The 23151-nt window shown below is 42.8% G+C and overlaps 1 protein-coding gene and 1 long non-coding RNA gene across 6 annotated transcripts in view; one reads left to right on the forward strand and one right to left on the reverse strand.

Moving 5' to 3' along the window:
- LOC140725765 (neprilysin-like) overlaps positions 1-23151 on the forward strand; it is a 306429-nt gene that overhangs the window by 20552 nt on the left and 262726 nt on the right. Inside the window, exon 1 of one of the 4 annotated variants that reach the window (XM_073041645.1) lies at positions 20977-21680. The exons of 1 other annotated variant lie outside the window; for it this stretch is intronic. The gene's annotated coding sequence lies outside the window, so the exon portion shown is untranslated. Of the gene's footprint in view, positions 1-20976; positions 21681-22032; positions 22149-23151 lie in introns of those variants that run through there. 2 more of the 4 variants (XM_073041644.1, XM_073041649.1) reach the window with 2 other exon arrangements.
- LOC140725766 (uncharacterized) lies at positions 892-22612 on the reverse strand. 2 transcript variants are annotated; one of them, XR_012098458.1, is made up of 3 exons: positions 22445-22612; positions 5880-6103; positions 892-956 (listed from the first exon to the last, which is right to left on the reverse strand). It is a non-coding gene; the product is annotated as an uncharacterized lncRNA (long non-coding RNA). The 2 variants fall into 2 exon arrangements; XR_012098457.1 differs by lacking the exon at positions 22445-22612 and adding an exon at positions 22061-22204.

Consider the following 23151-nt stretch of genomic DNA (forward strand, 5'->3'; position numbering starts at 1 on the left):
GCAAGTTTGTAAATCTGGCAGGAGGAAAGGGTGTTGGGAATAGCGAGGGTGGAGAACCGCGGGAGGGATGTGGCAGAGAAGGAGTGCCAGGGTGGAGTAGTGGCGCAGGCACAGACACACCCAGTCCTGAGACAACAGACAAGGTTATTTGATTCCAAACAATTGGTTTATTGATAATTACAGAATGTCTCTTCCTGCTCCCTCCCCTCTCCCTTCCCCCATTTCTTAACCATGATTCCCTCTCTCTGCCCCCTTCCTACTCTCAATCAACAAAAGAGACTCATATCAGAATCAGGTGTGTCATCACTCACATACATCATGATATTTGCTTTATTTTGTGGCAGTAGTACAGTTCTTTACATAAAATTACTACAGTACTGTGCAAATGACTTAGCTGTATATACAGGTGTCCCCTGCCTTAACAATGTTCGCTTTACACCACTTCACTTTTACAAAAGACCTACGTTAGTACAGTAACCTGCTTTCACATTGCAAAGAGGATTTTCACTTTTACGAAAATTTTCCCATATAAATTAATGGTTCTTTGCTTTACGCCATTTTGGCTCAAGAAAGGTTTCATAGGAACGCTCTACCTTTGTGGGGGGGAGGGGGAAACACCTGTATGTATCTGAGACTTTTGCACAGTACTGTACATACAGATTTCTTCTTAAGGAGGATTAAAGTTCAAACTAAATTTATTATCAAAATATGTATACCATATACAACCTTGAGATTCTTGTTGCAGGCAAAGAAATGCAATAAAACCCATGAAAACTAAAGACCAACAAACATCCAATATGCAAATATTCAAAGATTCAGAATGTTCAAAGGTTCAAAGGATCATTTTATTATGAAAGTATGTATGCAGAATACAACTCTGAGATTTGTCTTCTCCAGATAGCCATAAAATACAGAAAACCATGGAAGTAGTTGGAAGGAAGATATCAATACCCCACCTGCATGAAAAGAAAAAGAAGCAAAAATTCACAAACCACAAACCCCCACAAGCCTTCCCTCACAACTAACAGATTACCCACATGGAGAAACACCACAAAATCCCAGCCCACCAACAAGACAGAATGGGTAAGAACTTGGAAGAAAACACAGAAATGAAAGTAGCCAATATGAACTACAGTCCAATCCATAAATCTCAGGATTTTGATTACATCTCTGAGAGCATCGGGCAAACAATATCAAGGTGGATAGAAAAAACTTTTCAAGTATATAAAGAGAGAAGAGAGAAGAGAGTGGATATAGGACCACCAGAAAATGAGGTTGGAGAAATAATAACAGGGCACAAATAGATGGCAGATGAACTGAATGAGTACTTTGCATCAGTCTTCACTGAGGATCACACTAACATGGCGCTGGGTGTTGAACTGTGTGAGGGAAGAGAAGTGAGTGTAGACACCATTACAGGGGAGAAGGTGCTCAAAAAGCTGAAAGGCCGAAAGGTGCATAAGTCGCCCAGACCAGATTAACTGCAACCTAGTGTTCTGAAGGAGGTAGTGGCAGAGATTATGAAGGCATAAGTAATTCCCGTTCAAGGGCAGGTCGTTGGGTGTATTTATGCTGGAGATTGACAGGTTCTTGATTGGCCAAGGCATCAAAGGTTATGGGGAGAAGGCTGGGGAGTGGTGCTGAGGAGAGGAAAGAAGGATCAGCCATGATTGGATGGAAGAGCAGACTCAATGGGCCAAATGGCCTAATTCTGTTCCTATGTCTCATTATCTCCAAGGGCAGCAATACGAACCAGCAGCTTCTCTAAGGGCAGTGACATGAGCCAGTGCGGTCTCCAATGACAGCTACATGAAACAGCGGTCCCTCTGAGGGCAGAGACAAATCATTCAATTATTTCAACAGAGCAAAAAGTAATACTGAGAACACGAGCTGCAGAGGCCCCAAACGTGAGCCTACAGGCTGCAGAGTCAATTCAGTGCTAAAGTGAGTGCAGCCAGTCCAGGAGCCCAATGGCTGCATGGTAACAACCACTCCTAAAACTGGATGGCGATATCTCTGCCTCAGCCTCTGTTATACAAGCTGAAACATTAGAAATATGATCAGTGATGGTGAATAAATATTTGATAGCACAAGGAATAGAGAGATGTGGAGCATAGGCTCAGAAAAGGAGTTGAGTCCAGCAGAGAACAGCCATCTTCAGACTGGATAGCACACAATACTTTATTGTGGTCTCGTGAATGGCAAGAATGCGAAATACATGTAAAACTGTTCAGATTCAGAATAGTTTAGTGTCCCACATGCCAGAGTACAATGACGTTTCTTGTAAAGCTCACAGAATAATCTGTACACATGGACTCAAGATCTCTGAGGATCTAACCCGGCCCCAACATAACAATGAAGCTTTAAAGAAGACAGGACAGTGGCTATATTTTTTATTAGGAGTTTGAGGAGAATTGGTTTGTCACCTAAAATACTCGAAAACTTCTGCAGATGTAACGTGGAGAGTATTCTGACAGGTTGCATCACTGTCTGGTATGGGGGGGGGTGGGGGGGGAAACGACTGCACAAAATTGAAGGAAGCTACAGAATGTTGTAAAATTAGTCAGCTCTATCTTGGGCTCTAGCCTCCATGGTATCCAAGACATCTTCAAGAAGCGGTGCCTCAGAGAGGTGGTGTCCATTATTAAGGACCCCCATCACCCTGGGCATGCCGCCTTCTCATTGTTACCATCAGGAATAGATACAGAAGCCCGAAGGCACACACTCAATGATTCAAGAACAGCTTCTTCCCCTCTGCCATCGGGTTACTAAATAGACATTGAACCCCTGAAAACAACCTCACTTTTTAAATTTAACTATTTAATATGCATATATATATATTTACTGTGATTTTTTTTTGTATATTATCATGTATGCATTGTACTGCTGTCACAAAGTTAACAAATGTCATGACATCAGACCATAAGAGCATAAAATAATGAAGCAGAATTAGGCCATTTGGCCCATTGAGTTTGCTCCGTTATTTCATCGTGGCTGATTCAATTTTCCTCTCAGCCCCAATTTCCTGCCTTCTGCCCACATCCCTTCATGCCCTGACCAATCAAGAATCAATCAATCTCTGCCTTAAATATACATAAAGACTTGGTCTCCACAGCTGCCTGTGGCAAAGAATGCCATAGATTCACTACCCCCTGGCTAGAGAAATACCTCCTCATCTCCATTCTAAAAGGATGCCTCTCTATTCTGAGTCTGTGTCCTCTGGTCTTAGACCCCCCCCCCACTATAGGAAACAACTTCTCCACACCCATTCTATCAAGGCCTTTCACCATTCGAGAGGTTTCAATGAGGTCACCCTTCATTCTTCTGAATTCTAGGGAATCCAGGCCCAGAGCCATCAGATGCTCTTCAAATGACAAGCCATTCAATCCTGGATTCATTTTTGTGAACCTCATTTGAACCCTCTCCAGTTTCAGGACATCCTTTCTATGATAAGGGACCCAAACCTACTCACAGTACTTCAACTGAGGTCTCACCAGTGCTTCAGAAAGTTTCAACATTACATCTTTGCTTTTATATTCTAATCCTCTTGAAAAGAATGCTAACATTGCATTTACCTTCCTCACCACAGACTCAACCTGCAATTTAACCTTTAGGGAATCCTGTTCAAGGACTCCCAAGCCCCCTTGCGTCTAGTATTTTCTCACCATTTAGACAATAGTCAATCCTTTCAACCAAAGTGCATGACACATTTCTCTCTGACACAGTGGTGTCAAGAAAACAACCTCTCCCTCAATGTCGCAACAACAAAGGAACTGTTTGTGGATTACAGGAGGAATGGAGACAGGCTAACCCCTATTGACATTAACGGATCTGTGGTTGAGAGGGTAAACAGTTTTAAGTTCCTCGGCATCCACATCACTGAAGACCTCACGTGGTCTGTACACACAGGTTGTGTATTGAAAAAGGCACAACTGCGCCTCTTTCACCTCAGACGGTTGATGAAGTTTGGTATGGGCCCCCAAATCCTAAGAATTTTCTATAGGGGCACAATTGAGACCATTGTGACTGGATGCATCACTGCTTGGTATGGGAACTGTACCTCCCCGAATCGTAGGGTTCTGCAGAGAGTGGTGCGGACAGCCCAGTGCATCTGTAGTTGTGAACTTCCTATGATTCAGGACATTTACTAAGCCAGGTGTGAAAAAAGGTCCCAAAGGATCACAGGGGACCTGAGTCACCCCAACCACAATCTATTCCAGCTATTACCATTGGAAATGGTACCACAGCATAAAAGCCAGGACCAACTGCCTCTGGGACAGCTTCTTCCACCAGGCCATCAGACTGATTAACTCACACTGATTTAAGTGTGTTTCTATGTTACATTGACTGTTCTATTTGTTATAAATTACTATGTTTGCACATTGCACATTTAGATGGAGACATAACGTAAAGATTTTTACTCCTCGTGTATGTGAAGGATGTAAGAAATAAAGTCAATTCAATTCAATTCAATCCATGCACTTCCCAACACTATTCCATCTGCCAATTCTTTCCCCATTCTTCTGCTCTGTCCACATCCTTCTGTTGCCTCTCTATTCCTTAGAATTACCTGCCCCTCCAGCTATCTTCATATCACCTGCAAATTTCGCAATAAAGCCATCAATTCCAACATCCAAATCAATGACATATAATGTAAAAAGAATCACTTCTCCCCTATGGGTTTGTTTACCTTCAACTCTCTAATCAATTCAGGTTCATTGCACAACACCCAATTCAGAATAATTGTTCCCCTAGTGGGCTCAACCACGAGCTGCTCTAAAAGCCATTTTGTAGTCATTTTAGAAACTCCCCCTCTCGGCATCCAGCCTGATTTTCCCAATCTACCTGCATATTGAAGTGTTCCATGACTATTGTAAAATTGCCCTTCTGGCATGCATTTTCTATCTCCCATTGCAATTTGTAGGCAACATTCTTACTACTTACTGCTACTTACATGTACCAGTGATATCAAACCTGATTCTGATCACCGTCAGCTATGGCGGCACCAATGCCCAGGTTCAGAAAAAGTTGTAAAGGGTTGTAAACACAACCAGCTCCATCATAGGCACTAGCCTCCCCAGTATTAGGGATATCTACAAAGTTGATGTCTCACGAAGGCAGCATCCATCATTAAGGACACCTACCATCAGGGAAATGACCTCTTCTCATTACAACCATCAGAGAAGAACTACAGAACTATTAATACCAGACATGTAGTACTAAGGAGTCAATGTTTGAAAAAGGATTTTGGCAGATTTGAAGCATTGGCAATGAAGTGGCAGATGGAACAGTGTAGGGAATTATATGGTCATGCACTTTGGTAGAAGGAATAAAGGTGTAGACTATTTTCTAAACAGAGAGCAAATTCTGAAATCCGAAGTGCAAAGCAATTTGGGATTCCCTAGAAGTTAAATTGCAGGTTGAGTCATTAGTAAGGAAGGCAAATGAAATATTGGCATTCATTTCAAGAGGACTAGAATATAAAATCTAAGATGTACTGTAATGCTGAGAGATTATAAGGTGTTGGTCAGACTGTACTTAAAGTACTGTGAGCATCTAAGTATTGTGAATGTCTTGGGAAATCTTGTTTTATGTGGTAGACAGAGCGAAGATGCTTCATTGAGAACCTTTACTTCATTTGCCACAAGAAGCGAATTTTCCTACTGGCCTCCCATTTCAATTCTACTTCCCATTCCTATTCTGACATGTTAGTCCATGGCTTTCTCTACTGCCACAATGAGGCCATACTCAGGTCGGAGGAGCAACGTCTTATATTCCATCTGGGTAGTCTTCAACCAGATGGCAGGAACATCAATTTCTCAAACTTCAGGTAATTGCCCCCCCCACCTCAACATTCCCCATTTTTGTTTCTCTCTTACCTTATATTTAAAGTGGGGGTTGATTACTTCTTGATTAGTAAGAATGTAAAAGGCTACAGGAGAAGGCAGGAGAATGGGACAAGAGGGATAATATATCAGCCTTGATGGAATGACAGAGCAGACTCAGTGGGCCAAATGGCCCAATTCATCTCCTGTGTCTTATAGTCTTTTGGTCCTTGAGCCTGATGTTTCATGCTTTCAGGCTTTTATACAGTATCTTCTACCTGATAGGAGAGAGGAGAAGAGAGAATGTTCAGAGTGAGCGGAGACTTTGATTATGCTGGCTATTTTACCAAGATGGTCAAAAGTGTGTGGACAGAGTCCATAAATGGGAGGTTGGTTTCCATGGTGTGCTGCGCTGTATCCACAACTCTCTGCAGCTTCTTGCGGTCACGTGTTGAGCAGTTGCCCCATCAATCCACAACACATCCAAATGAAGTTCTTTCTATGGGCCAACAGAAAGGTCATCTTCCTGCCTCTCCAAAAATAGAAAACACCTTCAGAGTTTCTTAACATTTTTTGTTTGTTGCATATATTAAACCCAGAGCATGGCTGCTTCAAAATTAAGAAACATAAGAAATAGGAGCAGGAGTAGGCCATATGGCCCAACAACCCTGCTTTGCATTCGATAAGATCATGGCTGATCTGGCTGTAGACTCAGCTCCTCCTACCTGCCTTTTCCCCACAACCCTGAATCTATCTAGATGTCTCTTAAATAGATTTAATGAGGTAGCTCTACTGCTTCCCTGGGCAGAGAATTCCACAAATTCACAGCTCCCTGCGAAAAGCAGTTTCTCCTCATCTCTGTCCTAAATATTTTCTCCCAAATCTTGAGGCTAGGTATCCCAGATTTATTCTATAGAGACAACTTTCCTGCTTGTGTCATACCTATTCCTCTCATAATTTTATTTTTTTCTATAAGATCCTCTCTCCTTCTTCTGAATTCCAGTGAGTACGGTCAATCTCTCCTCATAGGCTCAACCTGTCATCTCCAAAATCAACCTGGTGATCTTCCTCTACACCACCTCCAAAGCCAATTTATCTTTACTCAATAATGAGACCAGAACTGCACACTGTACTCCAGGTGCAACCTCACCAATACCCTGTACATTTGCAGCATAAGCCCCCTGACTCTTAATTGCAATCCCTCTAGCAATGAAGGCCAACATTCAACTTCACTTTGTGTTAATGTGTCTTCTGCTGCTTAGGAACACTCAGCATCAATAAAGTATTTTCTATTATTATTATTGATCTAACAATTCTCTTCCGTGCCATCTCTGTGTTAGGGAGTCTACTTAATATTGCAAACAGAATGGAAATTTGTCTTTTGAGGGATATTTTTTCAGAAATAAAGCAATGTAGTGGTTTAATATTTTGAGCAGGGATGCATTCAAGTCATTATAGAAAAGGTGATTCTTAGCTTTAATAAAAATTCAGCAAGTTTTCTTGCTTGAAATAGGAAAATCATGCCAATCTTAACTGTTTGCTCTTAAATCATATTACATCAACTCCTCCCCCCCATGACCACTACTTTCTCATGTAACATTACCAAAAGTTCATCATAGCCTACTATGTGAGCACCAATGTTCTTGGATGGAAAATCCTACGGAAAGTAGTGGAATGGTCCAGTGTAAAGCCCACCCCAACCATTGAGCACATCTACATGGAGCATTTTCACAGCATCCATCATCAGGGACCCACACCACCCAGGACACACTCTCTTCTCACTGCTGTCATCAAGAAGAAAGTACAGGAACCTCAGGACTGACATCACTGGGTTCAGGAACAGTTATTAGCCCTCAACCGTCAGGCTCCTGAACCAAAGAGTACAACATCACTCAACCTCACATACCCCATCACTGAAATGATCCCACAACCTGTGGACTCACTTGCAAGGACTCTTCACCTCATTTCTCAATATTTATTGTTTATTTATTTATTATTAAATATTTTTTTCTTTTTGTATTTGCACAGTTTGTTGTCATTTGCACACTGGTTGAACGCTCAAGTTGGTGCAGTCTTTCATTGATTGTGTTATGGTTACTATTTTTTAGTGGATTTATTGAGTATACCTGAAAGAAAGTGAATTTCAGGGTTGTATATGGTGATAGGTATGTACTTTGTTAATAAATTTACCTTGAAGACTCATTATGCAGATGCTACTTGATTAAGGTCATTAAGACATGGGCTCCTGACCTCACAATCATGGCCTTGCAGCTTACAGTCTGCCTGTAGTGCTCCTTCTTTCTAACTTTAACATTATGGCATATTCTGCATTCCAGACCATAGAACATTACAGCACAGTGCAGGAATTTTGGCCAATGACTTAGTAATGACTTTTTGACCTACACTCAACAGGAACCTAAAGACCCATGCTCAGCAGCCTCTTTCTCTCCAACATCAATATTTCTGAACAGTCCATGAACACTAACTACCTCGTTCATTACTCATCTTTCGCACTATTTACTTTGTAACTTGTAGTACATTTAGTGTCTTTGGACTAGTACTGTTGCCACAAAGCAACAAGTGTCACCGCAAAGATGGGTAACACCTTCTTCCCCAAGGCTGTTGGACCTGTTAACACCCTGCTACCACCCAGCTCACGTCTGAATGCCCTGCTGCTCTCCCTGCTCCCCACCTCACACACACACTTCTCATCCTGCTCTGGTCACTCTTCCTCTTTTATTGCTGCTGTTTCACATATTTATACAACTTTGTTTAATTATAATAGTGTCAGTGACATTATACTGTCTTATATAAACATGAACCTCACCCTTCATGTCAAAGTGTCAATCTTCAGGCCATGTCACTGAGAGACCTGAGCTAATATTACAGTACTTTGTGACTGTTTACTGTATGGTAACTATATGAGCTGACAGGGATGGGGTCTCACGACTGGCCGTTGCTTGATATACCAAGGACGTGGCCTAGAAGATTAGCTCCCCTTTGGAGTTTTGGGATTCTGTGGCTTTGGAGGCGGGTGCTATCAATGTCAGTGCCCCACAGGAAATCAGTGTGTCATGGGAGTCGGGAGATCTCTGGCTGTGTGCCCAGAGACCCGAGTTATTTGGGCACAGAGCTCGGAAAAAGCAACTCAACAGTCTTTTAACATCGTAAATCAGCAGGTTGTTTGTCATGTCTCCCCTCTCGCTGTGAAACGGGGATACGTCCCTTATTAGGGAGAGAGAGAGAGCCGGTGGTATGTCGAATTACCGGGTGAACGAGTAGTCTTTGGGGTACTGCAAGTCTGTGTCTTTATTGATGCTTTGCTGCACACTTGAGTGCCTGGTGGGGGTGCTGTTTATGTGTGGGAGGGGGGTGCTGGGGTGAGCTTTGGGGTTCTAACGTTTAACTGTCATTCATTCTTTGGGGCACTCCTCTGTTTTCGTGGATGTTTGCAAAGAAAAAGAATTTCAGGATGTATATTTTATACATTTCTCTGACATTAAATGTATCTTTGAAACCTTTGTGTGCAGTATACGCAGAGTTTTGCACGTTCTAAAGATTCAAAGATCCAAAGTACATTTATTATCAAAGTATTTATACAGAATACAAGATTGAGTTCATCCTCCCACAGGCACCATGAAAGAAATACCATGGAATCTGTTCAAGAAAACATCAAACACCCTACGCGTGAAAAAAGGACAGATCACGTACAGGGCAGAAAGTGAGGGAACAACACAGAGAATATCAAACATCAAACCAGGAGCCCAGTTGTATTCAGTTTAGTTTAGTTCAGTGCCTCACCACCAACCCACAGAGCCATTCTTTGCCAAAGCGCCCCAGTCCGCATTGATAAAATCACTCAAAAGCAGCGAGAAAAGGAGTAGCCAGAACACAGGAACGCATGCAACATGAATCTCAAAGTCCTCCAAAACAAATCTATAGCCTTGCTGATCCATCCTGGCAACATGGATCTCAAGACGCTTGACCGTTTTGATTCTTGATTACTCAGGGCATAAAGGGCTACGGGAAGATGGCAGAGCATGAGCGGCAAAATGGATCAGCCATGATGAAATTGCAGAGCTGACTCGATGGGCCAAATGGCCTAATTCTGCTTTTATATCAAATGGTTTTACTTTCCTCCGATCATGGAGGAACAATGGTTCATTTAGCTGTAAATGAAGCATCTTTCGTTGCATGATTGAATGACAACACAGTGTTTATATATATTCACATCTTGTAGTTTAGTAGTGATAATAAACCTGATTTTGATTCTGATGCCAAATTAAACTAAATAATAATTCAATAAATCCTGTCTGTCCTGCCTTTCTGTAGCTCATATCCTTCCATGAGTACTTTCCAAAGCCTTCCCATCCTTCCTGTGATAGGGGCAATCAGAAATGCACACCGGGAGGTGTAACAGACTCTGCAGATGCCGGAAGTCTTGTGAACTACACACGCAGAGCTGCGCAGACTACACCCAAGAGGGTCCTAACCATAGTTAATGAGCCAACCATATTGCCAAGAGTCTGAAAGTCACCATCTCTACTTAATCATGTCCCACTTGCAGAGTAGTGACCACAATTGCACACAGCCCTCCTAATTTTGCCCGGTCAACATTTCAGTCAGCAATACCATGACATTTCAACCTTTATACTGTTTCTTACGTTAGCTCAATGGGAATGGAAATTTTCACCTGATCAAGGATATGAGAAAACCAGATGGAGTTTTGCAATAATTCTAAATGGAAAACAGCTTTTTAACAGTCACTCAGCCTACACTTATATTCACTGAGGTGAAATTAGGACTCATTATATTAGGTCACTTCTTTAAACCTTTGGACAGAGACATAACTGATCTGCATCAATATAACTGAATTTAGCTTCGGATCGCCACCTCCATTATGTAGCGGAAGTCCTTAGTTTTGAGACAACTCAGTACTCGTTCCCGCTGAAATGCATTGTTAACACCTTCACTCATGAAGCAACATGCATGCACTGCTGGAGGAACTCAGCAGGTGAGGCAGCATCTAAGCAGTGGACATCTTAGACCAAGACCATCCACGGGGGCTGATCATCATTCAGTGGTGATGAAGTGTCTCAGCCCAAGTGTCAAAGTTCAAATGTTCAAAGTGAATTTATTATCAAAGTACATATATGTTACCGTGTGCAAGCATAAGATTCATTTTCTTGTGGGCATACTCAATAAATCCACTAATCATAATGGAATCAATGAAAGACTGCAGCCAACTGGTGGACACCAGTATACAGAAGCCAACAAGCTGTGCAAATATAAAGAAAAGAAAAATAATAAATAAGTTAAAAAAATAAATAAATAATCAAAATAAGTAAAATGTCGACTCATTTCCCTCAGAAGATGCTGCCTGACAATATTTTGTGTGTGTGTGTTGCTCAAGATTTCCTGTGTCTGCAGAATCTCCTGTCTTCATTAATGAGGCACTTGCCCATTGAACTTCTGTGGGATAGAGTGGAAGAGCTGCTCAGCATAGAAACAGGCTCTTCTATACCAACCACTGCTATACAGTATCTCTACTAATCACACTTCCATACATTAATTCCATATCCCTCTGGGCTCTTCTCACTCAAACATCTGTCTAGATGCCTTACTGTTCCTCTGTCCATCACCTCCTCTGGCAGCTTGTTCCAGAAACCAACTATACCTTAATGTGAAAAAAAATACCCTTCAGATCCTCTTTAAGCTTCCTCCCTCTCACATTAAACCAATAGCTTCTAGCTTTGGATGCCCTCAGGATAGGAAACAGATAACTGGCTATTTACCTCATCTATACACTCATAATATTACAGACCTTTATCATGTCATCCCTCTGCCTCTTTCACTCCAGGGGAAGCAGTCCCGGGTGATCTAATCTCTCCTTTTAACATCCTTGTTAAACTTTTCTCGAAGTTCTTCACTTGTGCACGCCAGTCAGTTTGGATTGACAAAAACACCTCCACAATTTCCATCAGCACAGTTGCACCACAGGGATGTGTGTTAACCTCCCGCTTTGCTCGGTTTACACCTATGACTGTATGGCTACGCACCGCTTTAAAACCATATTCAAGTTTGCTGATGATACCAATGCTGTGGGCCATGTCAAATGTGGTGATGAGTCAGCATACAGGACGGAGAATGAAAATTTGGCAGAGTGGTGTATTAACAACAACCTCTCACTCAATGCCAGCAAGACCAAGGAACTGATTGTAGACTTCAGGAGAGGGAAACCAGAGGCCATGAGCCAGTCCTCACTGGAGGATCAGAGGTGGAGAGGGTTAGCAACTTTAAATTCCTGGGTGTTCCAATCTCAGGGGACTGATACTGGACCCAGCATGTAAATGCAATTGCAAAGAATGCACAGCAGTTCATCAATTTCCACAGGGCTTCGCAGAGATTCAACATGACATCGAAAACTCTCACAAATTTCTATAGATGTTTAGTGGAGAGTATATTGACTGGCTACATCTGGAATGGAAACACCAATGCAGCGGAATAGAAAATCCTACAAAAGGTAATGGATTCGGCCCAATATGTCACAGATAAGCCCTCCCAACCATTGAGCACATCTACATGAAACACTCTTGTAGAAAAGTGACGTCCATCATCACCACTCAGGCCACGCACTTTTCTCACTGCGAACATCAGGTAGCAGGTACACAGGCCTCTGGACTTGTACCACCAGGTTCAAGAACAGTTACTACCCCTCAGCCATTGGGCTCTTGAACAAAAGAGAATAACTACGTTCTTTCCATTTCTGGTGTTCCACAACCGATGATCTCACTTTAAGGACTCTCTATCTTGTTATTTCAGGACCCTTTGTGATTCGCATTTGCAGAGTTTGTTGGTCATCGACCTTGCTTACAGCTGCTGTTCTATGGATTTGTTGAGTATGACCACAGAAAAGGAATCTCAGGATTGTATGTGGTGACATGTATGTACTCCGATAATAAATTTTACTTTGAACGTTGAACTTTGAACTTCGAAATTTATTATCAAAGTATGTATACAATATATTTCACCATATTCTACCCTAAGATTTATTCTCTTGTGGGCATTCAAGGTAGGGCAAACAAGCACAACAGAATAAGAGAAAGAACAATAGAATTCCCAGAACTTGGATGGTAGGAAAAAGCAATCGATCTTACTGGCACCACAGCTAGTTTCCTAATCAGTCACTCTCTCTGCCATTTCACTACCTTCAAGGGGCAAAAATCCATCACTGATAAAGCCGTCCTAACTGAAGAGCATGTCTGCAAAGAGCACTCCCACAGGAAAGCTGCTTTAATCATCAAGGGCCCCCTCCATTCAAGTCATGTTCTCTTCTCTCTGCTGCCATCGGGAAGCAGCTACAGATAGGTGCCAAGCAACACACACAAAATGCTAGAGAATCTCAGCAGGCCAGGCAGCATCTATGGAAAATAATAGTCGACGTTTCAGGCTGAGGCCCTTCAGCAGGACTGGAGAAAGAAAGACGAGGAGTAGATTTAAAAGGTGAGGGGAGGGGAGGGAGAAACACAAAGTGATAGGTGAAACCGGGAGGGGAAGGGGTGAAAGAAAGAGCTCGGAAACTGATTAGTGAAAGAGATACAGGCTGGTGACGGGGGAGTCTAACAGAACAGAAGGCCATGGAAGAAAGAAATGGGGAGAGGAGCACAAGAGGGAGGCAATGGGCAGGCAACGAGAGAAGGTGAGAGAGAGAAAAGAAGATGGAGAATGGTGAAGGGGGTGGAGGGCATTACCAGAAGTTCAAGAAATCTATGTTCATGTCATCAGGTTGGAAGCAACCCAGATGGAATATAAGGTGTTGTTCCTCCAACCTGAATGTGGCCTCATCATGACAGTAGATGAGCCCATGGATAGACATATCAGAATAGGAATGAGAAGTGGAATTAAAATGGGTGGCCACTGGGAGACCCCGCTTTTTCTGGCGGATGGATTATACATGCTCAGCAAAGCTGTCTCCCAATCTATGTCAGTTCTCACCAATATACAGTAGGCCACACCGGGAGCACTGGACACAGTATATGACCCCAACGGAATCACAGGTAAAGTGTTGCCTCACCTGGAAGGATTCTTTGAGCCCTTGAATGGTAGTGAGGGAGGTGGTATAGGGGCAGGTGAAGCATTTCTTCCGCTTGCAAGGGTAAGTGTCAGGAGAGAGATCAGTAGGGAGGGGCAAATGGACAAAGGGGTTACTTAGAGAGCAATCCCTGTGGAAAGCAGAAAGTGGTGAAGAGGGAAAGATGCGCTTAGTAGTAAGATCCTGTTAGAGATGGTGGAAGTTATGGAGAATTATGTGCAGGATGCAAAGACTACTGGGATGGTAGGTGAGGACAAGAGGAACCTTATCCCTGGTGTGATGGTGGGAGGATGAGGAGAGAGCAGAGGTGTGTGAAGTGGAAGTGATGTGGTTGAGGGCAGTGTTGATGGTGGAGGAAGGGAAGCCCCTTTCTTTGAAGAAGGAATACACCTCCGTCATTCTGGAATGAAAAGCCTCATCCTGAGAGCAGATGTGGCGGAGATGGAGGAATTGAGAGAAAGGGATGGTGTGTTTATAGGTCACAGAGTAGGAAGAGGTGTAGCCCAGGTAACTGTGAAAGTCTATGGGTTTATAATAGACATCAGTAGATAAGCTGTATCCAGAGACAGAGACAGAGATTGAGAAAGGGGAGGGAGGTGTGGGATATGAACCAGGTAAATTTGAGGACAGGGTGTAAGTTGGAGGCTTTAGCTGGGTGCCACAACACCAAACTCAGGAACAGTTATTATACTTAATCTATGTGTCTTCTGAGCCAGCGTAGATAACTTCATCCATCACAACAGTGAACTGGTTCTACAACCTATAGGCTAACATTCAAGGACTCTACAACTCATGTTCTCAGTATTATCTGTCTATCTATCTATCTATCTATCTATCTATCTATCTATCTATCTATCTATCTATCTATCTATCTACCTATTTATTTATTTACTATTAGTTTTTGTATTAGTACATTCCATGCATTTTAGCATGGAAAAAGTTGTAGCTGATTGGCAGGAAGCAAAGAGTGGAAATAAAAGGAATCCTTCCTGGTTGGTTGCCGGTAACTAGTGGTGTTCTACAGGGGACTGTGTTGGGACCGCTTTGTGTAATGTTATCTGTCAACGACTTGGATGGCAGAATTGATGGCTTTGTTGTAAAGTTTGCAGCTGATACGATGATAGGTGGCAGGGCAGATAGTCTTGAGGAAGTAGATAGACTACAGAAGGATTTAGGCAGATTAGCAGAATGCAAAGAAATGGCAGATGGAATACAGTGTTGGGAAGTGTATGGCCATGCTCTTTGGTAGAAGAAATAAAAGGGTATACTATTTTCTAAATGGAAAGAAAATTCAAAAACCTGAGGCGCAAAGGGAATTGTGAGTCATTGTGCAGGATTCCCTAAAGGTTAATTTGCAGGTTGAGTCTGTGATAAGGAAGGCAAATGTGATGTTAGCATTCATTCCAAGAGGACCAGAATATAAAAGCAAGGACATAATGTTGAGGCTTTATAAGGCACTGGTGAGGCCTCACGTGGAGTATTGTGAGCACTTTTGAGCCTCTTATCTTAGAAATGATGTGTTGACATTGCAGGGGGTTCAAAGGAGATTCACAAAAAAAGATTCCAGGATTTAAAGGCTTGTCATATAACGAGTGTCTGATGATTCTGGACCTGTATTCACTGGAATTCTAAGGAATGAAGGATGACCTCATTGAAACATATCAAATGGTGAAAGGCTTTAACAGAGAGGATGTGGAGAGGATGTTTCCTATGGCGGAAGAGTCTAGGACCAGAGGACACAACCTCTGAGTAGAGGGGCGTCCTTTTAGAATGGAGATGACAAGAAATTTCTTTAGCCAGAGAGTGGTGAATCTGTGGAATTCTTTGACACAGGCAGCTGTGGAGGCCAATTCTTTATGTATATTTAAGGCAGAGCTGGATTGGTCAGGGCATGTCAGGGTATGGGGTGGAAGACAGGAGATCGGGGCTGAGGGAGAAAATGGATCAGCATGATAAAATGGTGGAGGATACTTGATAGGGCAAATGACCTAATTCTGCTCCTGTATCTTATTGTCTTAAGGCCTTGTTTGAGACATTGCTTTTTGAAGGTGCTCTGGAGGCTGGTGCCCATGATGGAGCTGGCTGAATTTATATGTTCTGTAGCTTTTTCCAATCCTCTGCAGTGGCCCCTCCACAAGATTAAGATTTAGATTTATTTATCATAGAAGATGCCCCCTCATTCTTCAAAACTCCTCTATAGTTGTAAGGAGAAAAGGGAGTGTCCTGGGTTGTGAGGGTCGTTACTGACGGATGCTGCCTTCTTGAGGCATTGCCACTTGAAGAGAGAACTGGCTGGGTCTACGGCCCTCTGAAGCCCTTTTCAATTCTGCATACTAGTTGCTCCAAACCAGGCAGTGATGCAACCAGTTAGAATGCTCTCCACTGTATATCGATAGAAAGTTGCAAGAGCCCATCTCTCTGGAGCCACCTCTTCATGGTTGCAGATATTGATCATGAAAATCTTATTTACAGATAAGATAAAGGTAGCACAGTGGTGCAGCTGGTTGGCCGGTATTCAATCCTGACCATGGGTGCTGTCTCTGTAGAATTTGCATGTATTCCACATGATCACGAGTGTTTCCTCCAGGTGCACAGATCCCAAAAATCTACATCTCAGTTCTAAAGAGATGTCTTCTTTATTCTGAGACTATATCCTGAGATCCTAGACTCTCCTAATGGAAACATTCTCTCTATGTCCATGCTATACAAAGTCCAAAGTTCAAAGTAAGTTTATTGTCAAAGTATATATACACAGTGACCAAATTATTAGATACACCTGCACACCTGCTTGATAATACAAATATCTAATCAGCCAATCATGTGGCAAGAACTCTGTCTTGGCCTTTCAACATTCATAAGGTTTCAATAAGATCCACCCCCCACATCCTTCTAAATTCCAGTGAGTACAGACCCAGAGCTATCAAATATTTCTCATATAACTCCTTCATTCCTAGAATCATCCTTGTGAACCTCCTCTGAACCCTCTCCAATGTCAGCACATCTTTTAGATGAGGGGCTCAAAACTGTTCACAATACTCAAGGTGAAGCCTCATCAGCCCGTTATAAAGCCCCAGCATCACATCCCTGCTCTTATATTCGAGACCTCTTGAAATGAATGCTCACACTGCATTTACCTTCCTCACCACTGACTCTATCTGCAAATTAACCTTTGGGGTGATCTGCACAAGGACTCCCAAGTCTCTTTGCTTTTCAGATTTTTGCATCTTCTTCCCTTTTAGAAAATAGTCTGCACCTTTGTTTCTTCTATTAAAATGCATGACCGTGCATTTTCCAACATTGTATTTCATTTGCCACTTTCTTGCCATTCTCCTAACCTGTCTAAGTCCTTCTGCAGCCTACCTGTTTCCACAATACTACCTGCCCTCCACCACCAATCTTTGTATCATCTGCAAACTTGGCAACAAAGGCATCTATTCCATCATCTAAATCATTTAAATACAACATAAAAAGAAGCAGTCCCAACACTGACTCTTGTAGAACACCACTTGTCACTGGCAGCCAACCAGAAAAGGATCCTTTTATTCCCACTCATTGCATCCTGTTAATCAACCAGTGCTCTAACCATGCCAGTAACTTTCCTGTAATACCATAGGCTCTTAATTTGGTAAACAGCCTCATGTATCATACCTTGTCAAACACCTCCTGGAAGTCCAAATATACAACATCCACTGTATACCCTTTATCTATTAACCATATAACCATATAACAATCACAGCACGGAAACAGGCCATTCCGGCCCTCCTAGTCCGTGCCGAACTCTTAATCTCACCTAGTCCCACCTACCCGCACTCAGCCCATAACCCTCCACTCCTTTCCTATCCATATACCTATCCAATTTTACCTTAAATGACACAACTGAACTGGCCTCTACTACTTCTACAGGAAGCTCATTCCACACAGCTATCACTCTCTGAGTAAAGAAATACCCCCTCGTGTTTCCCTTAAACTTTTGCCCCCTAACTCTCAAATCATGTCCTCTCGTTTGAATCTCCCCTACTCTCAATGGAAACAGCCTATTCACGTCAACTCTATCTATCCCTCTCAACATTTTAAATACCTCGATCAAATCCCCCCTCAACCTTCTACGCTCCAATGAATAGAGACCTAACTTGTTCAACCTTTCTCTGTAACTTAAGTGCTGAAACCCAGGTAACATCCTAGTAAATCGTCTCTGCACTCTCTCTAATTTATTGATATCTTTCCTATAATTCGGTGACCAGAACTGTACACAATATTCCAAATTTGGCCTTACCAATGCCTTGTACAATTTTAACATTACATCCCAACTTCTGTACTCAATGCTCTGATTTATAAAGGCCAGCGTTCCAAAAGCCTTCTTCACCACCCTATCTACATGAGACTCCACCTTCAGGGAACTATGCACTGTTATTCCTAGATCTCTCTGTTCCACTGCATTCCTCAATGCCCTACCATTTACCCTGTATGTTCTATTTGGATTATTCCTGCCAAAATGTAGAACCTCACACTTCTCAGCATTAAACTCCATCTGCCAACGTTCAGCCCATTCTTCTAACCAGCATAAATCTCCCTGCAAGCTTTGAAAACCCACCTCATTATCCACAACACCTCCTACCTTAGTATCATCAGCATACTTACTAATCCAATTTACCACCCCATCATCCAGATCATTTATGTATATTACAAACAACATTGGGCCCAAAACAGATCCCTGAGGCACCCCGCTAGTCACCGGCCTCCATCCCGATAAACAATTATCCACCACTACTCTCTGGCATCTCCCATCTAGCCACTGTTGAATCCATTTTATTACTCCAGCATTAATACCTAACGACTGAACCTTCTTAACTAACCTTCCATGTGGAACTTTGTCAAAGGCCTTGCTGAAGTCCATATAGACTACATCCACTGCCTTACCCTCGTCAACATTCCTCGTAACTACTTCAAAAAATTCAATAAGGTTTGTCAAACATGACCTTCCACGCACAAATCCATGCTGGCTACTCCTAATCAGATCCTGTCTATCCAGATAATTATAAATACTATCTCTAAGAATACTTTCCATTAATTTACCCACCACTGATGTCAAACTGACAGGTCTATAATTGCCAGGCTTACTTCTAGAACCCTTTTTAAACAATGGAACCACATGAGCAATACGCCAATCCTCCGGCACAATCCCTGTTTCTAATGACATCTGAAAGATCTCCGTCAGAGCTCCTGCTATCTCTACACAAACTTCCCTCAAGGTCCTGGGGAATATCCGGTCAGGACCCGGAGATTTATCCACTTTTAAATTTCTTAAAAGCGCCAGTACTTCCACCTCTTTAATTATCATAGGTTCCATAACTTCCTTACTTGTTTCCCACACCTTACACCATTCAATATCCTTCTCCTTAGTGAATACCGAAGAGAAGAAATCGTTCAAAATCTCTCCCATCTCCCTCGGCTCCACACATAGCTGACCACCCTGATTCTCTAAGGGACCAATTTTATCCCTCACTATCCTCTTGCTTTTACTGGCATTTACTTGCTTTTACTTGCTTTTATTCTACTGGCAATCTGCTCAAAGAATTCCAATAGGTTTATCAGGCAAGATTTTCCATTAAGAAAACCATGCCAACTTTGTCCTATTTTATCCTCTGTCACCATGTATTCCATAACCTCATCCCTAAGAATTGACTCCAACATTTTCCCAACCACTGAGGTCAGGCTAACTGGTCTATAATTTCCTTTCTGCTGCCTTCCTCCTTTCTTGGAGAGTGGAGTAACATTTGCAATTTTCCAGTCCTCTGGCACCATGCCAGAGTCCAATGATTTTTGAAAGATTATTTCTAATGCCTCCACAATCTCTACTGCTACCTCCTTCAGAACCCTAAGGTGCAGTTCATCTGCTTATGTACCCTTAGGTATTTCAGCTTTTTGAGCACCTTCTTCCTTGTAATGGAAACTGCACCCATTTCTCTTCCCTTGCACCCTTCAATATCTGGCATGCTGCTAGTGTTCTACCACAGTGAAAAGTGACGCAAGATACTCATTTAGTTAATTTGCCTTCTCCTTGTCCCCTGTTATTATTTCTCTGGCCTCATTTTCTGGTGTTCTCATATCCACTCTAATCTCTCTTTTATTTTTTACATACTTGAAAAAGCTTTTACCATCCACTTTGATATTGTCTGCTAGCTTCCTTTCACGTTTCATCTTTTCCCTCCTAATGATTCCTTCTGTTGCTCTCTGTAGGTTTTAAAGTTTCCCAATCCTCTGTCTTCCCACTATTTTTTGTTTTGTTGTATGTCATCTCTTTTGCTTTTACATTAGTTTTGACTTCCCCTGTCAGCCGGTGTGATACTACTTTGCCATTTGAGTATTTCTTTGCTTTTGGAATACACCTATCCTATGCCTTCCTCATTTTTCCCAGAAACTCATGCCATTGCTGCTCTGCCATCATCCCTGCCAGCATTTCCTTCCAATTTACTTTGGCCAACTCCTCTCTCATACCACTGTAATTTCCTTTACTTCACTGAAATACTGCTATATCAGATTTCAGTTTCTCCCTATCAAATTTCAAGTTGATCTCAATCATATTGTTGTCATATCTTCAAAGGGTTCTTTTACCTTAAGCTCCCTAATCACCCCGGGTTCATTATATCACACCCAGTCCAGTATAGCCCATCCCCTAGTAGGCTCAATGACAAACTGCTCTAAAATGTTCCATTGTAGGCTTTCAACAAACTCACTCTCTTGAGATCCATTATCAACCTTATTTTCTCAATCTACCTGCTTGTTGAAATCCCAATGACTATCATAACATTGCCTTTTTGATACGCCTTTTCTATTTCCCGTTGTAATCTGTGGTCCATATCCCAGCTACTGTTGGGAGGCCTCTATATAATTGCCATCGGGGTCATTTTACCCTTGCAGTCTCTGTCTCCCTTTTCCTCCCCGAACCACCACCCGCCCGCTTCCCACGCAAGTGCAGCTCGACCCGCCGATTTCTTCCAACAGGGGGTGTTTCGCTCCGGCATCTGCGGTCTCCGTGTCTCGAGCTGGAGGAACTCAGCGGGTCAGGGAGTTAGTGGGGAGAAGCCCTGCATCCGATGCCGAGTCGTTCGAGCAGTTTGTGTATTTCTTGGCGAGAGAGAGAGCGGGATTGTGCAAAGAAGCAAATGAGGTTTTATGTATTGCTGTTAAGGACTCTACGCAGTCTAAATGCTAACTGACAGAGAGTGGGTTGCGAATGGATAGTTTGCAAACGCACAGAGCTGATGGAGTCGGTAAGGTGCTTGGCCGTCATTGGATGAAACATTACCGGTCGAAACGTGAGCTCAAGGAATTTACGGATTCTTGAAGGCAGACGATCCTCTTCTCTCTCCTGCTCCTTGTCCAGCACCCCCCCCCCCCTCCTCCGGTTGCACCAACCCTCTACGATAATTTTAACCGTGCACAGCTGGAGAAATAAGCGCAAATTCCCCTCTGGGAAATGAATTCCACTTGACAAGTGCTGGTGGATTACGAACTTCCATGTGACGGTGGAGAGGGCGAGAGAGAGAGAGAAGAAAGGGAGAGAGAGGAAGATAGAGAAAAAGGCAGAGATAGAGGGAGAGAGAGAGAGCAAGAGAGAAGAGAGAGGGAGGTCTGGGCTAAAGTTCAAAGCTGCTCTCTTCGCCCTCTTTTTAATTTGTGTTGGAATTTGAGGAATTATCACCTGGAAGAGACTAATGCCTGTGCCCCGCGTCCTATTGGCCAATGATCTCCAATGACACCCGGTGAGTTCGCGAGTGTAAGCGAGCGGAACTGAGACGTTTTGTATTCATATACATGTTTTGCTTATTATTTTCAAAGTCTTTAAAATCTTGAGTCGTGATTCGCATTTGGTTTAAAGACATCAGTTCCACTTTAATTCCCTGGAGACCTGTTGCACATGCAAAGTACAGCATTGTGTATCTTAACTGGTTAATGATTTATAGTAAATTTACACGCAAGCGTGGCTTCTGTCGGTCTCAAGCATGACAAGCCTCTGGCTAACATTAAACAGGTTGAGGAGTATTTTGGTTAGGCTTACATCATTTCATCTCTAACTGAGGGGTTGGGACGTGGGGATCAGTAGTACTAGAGCAGGGCTGGGGTTAGTGTCTTCAACATTTACCTGTGTGTCTGCCCTCCGACTCGATGGGACCCCAAGAATTCACCCGTGTTGCTTTCACCTCGGGATATTAAGGACGTCTGTGCCCAGGGTTAGTGTAATCTGGGCCTCGTGTTTGTTGTAAACTGCTGTCACGGAGAGGCAAGTTCTTCCACCCGCCGCCCCCACCCCACCCTGTCTACAGAAAGTGTCAGAACGCAGTGACCTTTGCCCAGTTCTGCCCGAACTCATAGCCTCTCAGCGAGAAGGTGAATTCTTCCGTTCAGAAAAGGTGTCAACCTCATCGTCAGCCTCAGGGACCAACGGGAGGTATCTGGGTTGCGAACCCCCCTAGATCCCCATCCCACTAATCTCACATCCACAATTTATTCCTTTGAGTTCACTTACTCTCTCCCGTCTCCTCTACTCTCCGTGAGCTTGGTCTAAAAATGACCGCGGGGGATTTCCTTTCATCTGGCGTTTGAGCCGCGATCTCCCGTGTGATCGGCTAGTCAGCAATCTTTCTCTAGCATTAGTTTTAGAAACTACCACTCCCTTCTTTTCCTCACTCACTTGGTAACCTTGAAAGCAGCAACACCACTAAAGTTACTCCAGGACTCTTGATCGGAGAGATCCCTGCTGTCTCTAGCAAGCGGAGGAGACGTCTCCAATCTGCAATTCGCATTTCCAAAGGGAAAACTGTAAAATTAGTAGATTACCGCAGTATCCGCGATATAACTAATCAGGGACATTATTTATTAGGATAAACTACGGACCACTATAAGATAAAACATTTCGAACCTGTTTTATTAAATCTACCCTACTCGCAGACAAGGGATGCCGAATAATTTTTAAAATAACCACTTATATTAAGGACGTACAGGAGCCACACCACCAGCTTCAGAACAATTATTGCCCGTGAACAATCAGGCTCCTGAATCAGTGTGGATAACTTCACTCACCTCAATACTGTACTGATTCCACAATTTAGAGGCTCTCTTTTAAAGACTCTCTAACTCATTCTCAATATTATTTATTATTTAATCGTTTATTTATTATTTTCCCCTGTATTTGCGCTTTCCTCTTTTACACATTGGTTGTTTGTCAGTCTTTGC

Source organism: Hemitrygon akajei, chromosome 3, assembly GCF_048418815.1.
Source record: "Hemitrygon akajei chromosome 3, sHemAka1.3, whole genome shotgun sequence".
In the NCBI taxonomy this organism is placed as follows: Eukaryota; Metazoa; Chordata; class Chondrichthyes; order Myliobatiformes; family Dasyatidae; genus Hemitrygon; species Hemitrygon akajei.